Source organism: Callithrix jacchus, chromosome 4 (assembly GCF_049354715.1).
Source record: "Callithrix jacchus isolate 240 chromosome 4, calJac240_pri, whole genome shotgun sequence".
Classification (NCBI taxonomy): Eukaryota; Metazoa; Chordata; class Mammalia; order Primates; family Cebidae; genus Callithrix; species Callithrix jacchus.
The window spans coordinates 7,856,083-7,862,970 of NC_133505.1; the positions used below are offsets into that span (position 1 = coordinate 7,856,083).

A 6,888-nucleotide genomic window follows, 5' to 3' on the forward strand; every position below is an offset into this window, starting at 1 on the left:
ATTCATTACCAGAACCCATGGAAAATCACATTCATGGAGCCTACAAAACATGAGAAAGTCTGAGAAACAGAAATATTTAACCAGAATCAGAAAAGAGGAAGACAATATTTTACAAAAGGTAGTTTGAAAGATTGTTTGGTAAAACATATGGACTCAATCTCTTGACTCTCGAAATTGTGTGTGTATTCAGGGGTTGATGGGTGGGTAATACTTGGAAAGGGGCTAGAATTTCAAACATATTTACTTTCTTCAGGCTACAACAGAAGAAATATTCTAACAATGATCTTTGCCTTGGAGTCCCTGGAGTCAATGCTATGAGAACATTGGTTACATTTATATTTCTCCCTGTACTAACATTTATTCAGAGGTCAATAAATATTTGATTTGATAAATTGTACACCTTCTTCAATGGTTTTGACTAACTGTTAATGAAATTAGTTGCTTAACACTAGATGTTTTCTAGGACTAAATCAAGATGTAAAAAGTTACTCAAGACCAGGAGATAGAACATTATTGACAGGCATACTGTCACAGTATCTTCAGCTGCGGACTATGAAACTGACCCCTTTAGTATTTCCTAGATATCTGCTATTTCCTGAAATGTATCCTATCAAATTTCTGTCCCTCAATCAAGACTCTGGAGATGGCCTACCACTTTAAATAAGGTTAGTATCATCATCTTAAATATCCATGGCATTTACTACATACAAAAAACTAAGTAGTCCTAAAATTTGTTCTTAAGTTGCCTTTACTTAGCATACATCAAATTAACTTCCTATAATACCTATTTCTCAAGAGACATCTATTGACAGCTCCTAGCAAATATTGTTCTGTATATCTATAAGTAGGTATGTCGAGAGAGACATTACAAATGCAGGTATTCCTAACTTGGTAAATGGCATTGGCAATTTTGATCATTAAATCCCTATTGAAGATAAGCCATGGGCAATATAGCTATAGCATGCATAATTTGGACATACATTATATAAATTATTATATAGACAATGCATAAAATACAAATATACATATATTTAAGATATAGATATTTAAAATATGCATATAGTTAAGCTACAATACACAAGATTTTGGACACATGAGATATCAATGTATCCAAATAGTTTTCAGTAAAATAGAGACTATTCTTAAGGCCAGTAAAAAGCAATAAGCATGATAGCAATTGTTTACAATGACCAAGAAACAGGTGTAATTTCATTGCCTGTGAGTGTCAGGAAGAACTTCATGGAAAAGGCTGTTTCCATGAGGTAGTTATTGGCATAAACAAGTGGCTAACATTTAAGTAAGCTGTTCTAAGCAGGAGAAAAGTAGAGGTAGGAGACCATATACATTAAACAGTCACTTGCTAAGGCAAACATTGTTTCAGATTATTCCATGTGAAACTTTGGGCTCTGTGGGCATTTTTGGTTATAAAGTAAAGGAGGCTAGTCAGCATTTATGTATTTTAAAACATTACAGTATTACCTCTTCATGCCATTTTTATTTTGTCTAATTACATTATTAAAGGAACAAGATAATAACAGCGTGATTGAGTCTTCAATACACACGATCACATGCTCAGTCTACTAATTTGGTTACCTTTTGCATAATAGGTAACACTAGGGTCCTAATGCTTAGGAAATCACAAATTGAACCATTAAAAAAGCCCTGTTCATAAAGAAAACAAATATGAAATAGAAACACAGTGACAGCACTCTATAGATTTAATACATTTGGGGCCTAAAAGCTACATTTTCAGAAATGGTATCTTTCTCTTGGTTATAAGTATAAGACACACAGATTCTAAGAAAGAGCCAGTCTCTCCTTTGGTAAGTAAGTCTCTGTCCTGACCAACTTAAGGTAGTTTCTGATACACAGTATTTTCTCATCAAAAATGTGACTAAATAAATACACACATACACACACACACCACATACCAGTTTGAACTAAACAGATATGTCCATACAGAGTGCAACAAAATAAAAATCTAGTCATTTCCTTCACTAATTGGACAAATGGAGATATTTAAAATAAAATCAGGTCATTCATTTTGAATATCTAACTAGTAACCTAAAGTATGTAGTTCAAAGCCGGTGTGGCCCTAGAAAATACCTCTGTGGGGCAATTTCTGTTTCTTTGCCCTGGCTTCTCAAGTCTTACCCATAAATAATGGGTAAGCTGTAGAGCATTTGGGTAATAAATAATCCCAAACATTCCAGTTTTCTAGGTTGCCAAAGGCAAACTTTCAGAGCAAACTTGCACCTACTCTGCTATCCCTCATATCACAACCAATGAGTTTCTCAAACTAGTCCCTGTAACTGATTTCATCACTCCCTGAAAATGGGCCAAAATGCTAAGCATCCCCTAGGGGAAGATGTACCTCTGCAGTGCACCTATGAATGCAGCAACATTGCCCAGCACAGAAATTCCAGTAATAGAACCATTGGAAGTCCAATCAGGAAAAGATCTGGCATCCTAACTTCTTACTTTACAGATGAGAAGTCTAAGCCTAACCAGATAGAGGTGACCAAGGTCAACCCAAATCAGAGCATGCCAATATTAGCCTAGACCTAAAGTGTTGAGAAAACCGGAGCCATGACTACAACTGATCATCATTACTGATTATTTTTAAATTAATATAAAAACGAGAAAATGACAAAGCAGCAGGTCAGCTTAAAAAAATAAAGACAATATGGAACTCATTGCTTGAGCCATGTTAACATTTTTGTGTGGTATAAACCATGTTCAAAGCCACCATAAAACTAGGCTATATAGACACGTTGTAAGTAACTAGGCATCACAGATTAACTTCTAAGCATTTTTTTCTAGCTAGCAAAAAGACACAATCAGATACACTGAGCTAGCTAATTTGCTAACAGAATATTTACCCAAAAGCTAGAACTACATAGAAAAAGCCTGCAATTAACCTTTGAAAACAAAAGAAAATGTTGCCTAGAAGGTTTTCAGTCCTTAATTATTGATACATGCGTAAGGGTAAATCTAAACCATGACCTTAAACATTCTTTATCTTTATATATCACATCTTATTTGAGAAGTAAGGCAATTCTAGTTCCTAAGCTGTCTTCAAATACAATGGAAAAAAAAAAAAACCAACGCCCTATAGCTCAGTTAGTTGATGAAACTTAGTTTTTAAAATTAATTTTATTGCTTCATAAATTCAAGAAATAAATTTTTTCAGTTTCTATGTCATACATAGAAGATATATATATATAGAAGATGTATAAAAAAAGATATATATTATATAAAAAGATATATATATATATAATCTTTTTTTTTTTTTGAGACGGAGTTTTGCTCTTGTTACCCAGCCTGGAGTGCAATGGCGCGACCTCGGCTCACCGCAAACTCCGCCTCCTGGGTTCAGGCAATTCTCCTGCCTCAGCCTCCTGAGTAGCTGGGATTACAGGCACGCACCACCATGCCCAGCTAATTTTTTGTATCTTTTAGTGGAGACGGGGTTTCACCATGTTGACCAGGATGGTCTCGATCTCTTGATCTCGTGATCCACCCGCCTTGGCCTCCCAAAGTGCTGGGATTACAGGCATGAGCCACCGCGCCCGGCTGATATATTTTTAATAAATATAATAAAACACTTTTTCTTCGCAGTAAATTAAAGTGAAAATTTCTGTATAAAAAATTATTAAATCCTATGGCTAGCTGGGCATGGTGGCGCATGCCTGTAATCCCAGCTACTTCAGAGCATCCCAGTATACTTTATTCAGTATTGCCCTATAGGATGAATCCACAATTTAAGCCTGGGCCTACCATTTTGTAATCCCTAAAAAGGTTTTTACCCTAAAAATTCCATCTGCATTAAATATGAATGCAAATGCTCATCTTAAATTGTCCAACATTTCACCCACAGGCTCAAAATAAAAGGATGGACAAAGATCTACCACGCAAACAGAAAACAAAACAAAATAGCAGGAGTCACTATCCTCTTACAAGATAAAACAGACTCTAAACCAACAACAGTTAGGAAGTACAAAGAAGGGCATTACATAATGATAAATAATTCAATAAGAACACTTAACTCATTTTAATATAAAAGCACTCAACATTGAAGCACCCAAATTGATAAAACAAATTCTTCTTGACCTACAAAAAGACTTAGCCACACAATAATAGTGGGGGACTTCAACCCCCCACTGACAGTGTTAGACTGTTATTGAGGAAGAAAACTAACAAATTCTGCACTTGAACAAAATGCCTGACCCACTGGATGGACCTAATAGACATCTACAAAACACTCCACACGCAAGAACCACAGACTACACATTCTTCTCATCCACATACGGAACATATTCTAAGATTAACCACATGTTTGGTCATAAAACAAGTCCCAATAAGCTTGATAAAACTGAAATCATACGAAGCACACTCTCAGACCATACATAGTGCAATAAAAATAGAAATCAATACCAAGATCTCTCAAAACTACACAAAAATGAGGGAAAATTCGAAATTAAACAACTTACTCCTAAATAACTGTTGGTTGAACAATAAAATTAAGGCAAGAATAAAAAATTTATTTGAAATTAATGAAAACAGAGACACAACTTACCAAAATCTCTGGGACGCAGCTAAAGCAGTAAGAAAGTTGACTGCGCTGAACACTTTCATCAAAAAGTTAGAACGATCTCAAATTAATTATCTAAAACTGCAACGGAGAATCCAGATAAAGAACAAATCGACCTCAAAGCCAGCTGAAGAAAATAAATAACTAAAATCTGAAAATAAAACTCAACAAAATTGAGACAAAAATAGTCCACACAAAACAGCAAAGAAACTAAGAATTGGTTCTGTGAAAGAATAAAGTTCGGTAAGGCAGGCCTCTGCTGTGACCCGACGCACGCCGGCGCTGAGACGTGTCGCGCCGCCACTGTGCGTAGCGCGCGCCGCCCCTGTGACGTGACGCACGCCGCCGTTGTGACGGGACGCAAGCCGCCGCTGTGACGTGACGCACGCCGCCTTGTGACGTGACGCACGCCGCCTTGTGACGTGACGCACGCCGCCTTGTGACGTGACGCACGCCGCCGCTGTGACGTGACGCACGCCGCCTTGTGTCGTGACGCACGCCGCCGCTGTGACGTGACGCACGCCGGCGCTGAGACGTGTCGCGCCGCCACTGTGCGTTGCGCGCACCGCCCCTGTGACGTGACGCACGCCGCCGTTGTGACGGGACGCAAGCCGCCGCTGTGACGTGACGCACGCCGCCTTGTGACGTGTGCACGCCGCCGCTGTGACGTGACGCACGCCGCCTTGTGACGTGACGCACGCCGCCGCTGTGACGTGACGCACGCCGACGCTGAGACGTGTCGCGCCGCCACTGTGCGTTGCGCGCACCGCCCCTGTGACGTGACGCACGCCGCCTTGTGACGTGTGCACGCCGCCGCTGTGACGTGACGCACGCCGCCTTGTGACGTGCGTGACGCACGCCGCCTTGTGACGTGCGTGACGCACGCCACCGCTGTGACGTGACGCACACCGCCTTGTGACGTGACGCACGCCGCCGATGTGACGTGACGCACGCCGGCGCTGAGACGTGTCGCGCCGCCACTGTGCGTTGCGCGCACCGCCCCTGTGACGTGACGCACGCCTTGTGACGCATGCCGCCGCTGTGACGTGACGCACGCCGCCTTGTGACGTGCGTGACGCATGCCGCCTTGTGACGTGCGTGACGCACGCCACCGCTGTGACGTGACGCACACCGCCTTGTGACGTGACGCACGCCGCCGATGTGACGTGACGCACGCCGGCGCTGAGACGTGTCGCGCCGCCACTGTGCGTTGCGCGCACCGCCCCTGTGACGTGACGCACGCCTTGTGACGCATGCCGCCGCTGTGACGTGACGCACGCCGCCTTGTGACGTGACGCACGCCGCCGCTGTGACGTGACGCACGCCGGCGCTGAGACGTGTCGCGCCGCCACTGTGCGTTGCGCGCACCGCCCCTGTGACGTGACGCACGCCGCCGTTGTGACGGGACGCAAGCCGCCGCTGTGACGTGACGCACGCCGCCTTGTGACGTGACGCACGCCGCCGCTGTGACGTGACGCACGCCGCCTTGTGACGTGACGCACGCCGCCGCTGTGACGTGGCGCACGCCGCCTTGTGACGTGACGCACGCCGGCGCTGAGACGTGTCGCGCCGCCACTGTGCGTTGCACGCACCGCCCCTGTGACGTGACGCACGCCGCCGCTGTGACGGGACGCACGCCGCCGCTGTGACGTGTGCACGCCGCCTTGTGACGTGGCACACGCCGCCGCTGTGACAAGATTGATAGACGGCTAGGTAGAATTACACAGAGAAAAAGAGATCATCCAAAGAAGGGCAATTAGAAATGAAAAAGATGACCTTACAACTCATCTCACAAAAATAGAAAAGATCCTCAGAGACTATTATGAAGACCTTTATACGCACGAACTGGAAAATCCAGAGGAAATGAAAAACTTACTGGAACTGCACAAACTTGCGAAGATTGAACCGGGAAGAAAATGAAAACCTGAGCAGAGCAATAATAAGCTCTGAAATTGAATCAGTAAATATAATTCAGTAATTCAATATAATGTAATATATATTGACGTAGCATATGTCAGTGTCATATGACAAACCCATAGCCAACATCACACTTAATGGGCAAAAGCTGAAACAATTGCCCTTGAGAACTGGAACAAGACAAAGGTGCCCGCTCCCACCAGTCCTCTTCAACACAGTACTGAAATTGCTAGCCAGAGCAATCAAGCAAGAGAAAGAGAGAAAAGGCATCCAAATAGGAAAGTTACTCAAAATCTCTCTTGTCATGGATGATAGGGTCCTACAACTAGAAAACTCTAAAGACTTTGCCAAAAGGCTCTTGGACCTGATAAGCTCCT

The 6,888-nt window shown here is 42.9% G+C and overlaps 1 protein-coding gene and 1 long non-coding RNA gene across 6 annotated transcripts in view; one reads left to right on the plus strand and one right to left on the minus strand.

Annotated features, from left to right (window-relative positions):
- Window positions 1-4,899, minus strand: part of LOC144582011 (uncharacterized) — a 449,998-nt gene extending 445,099 nt beyond the window's left edge. For all 5 annotated transcript variants that reach the window (XR_013533633.1, XR_013533634.1, XR_013533636.1 and 2 more), the window contains exon 1: window positions 4,580-4,899. The gene's annotated coding sequence lies outside the window, so the exon portion shown is untranslated. The remainder of the gene's footprint in view (window positions 1-4,579) is intronic.
- LOC144582012 (uncharacterized) lies at window positions 24-392 on the plus strand. Its single transcript, XR_013533637.1, has 2 exons — window positions 24-118; window positions 254-392. It is a non-coding gene; the product is annotated as an uncharacterized LOC144582012 (long non-coding RNA).
- Window positions 4,900-6,888: the final 1,989 nt, after the last annotated feature.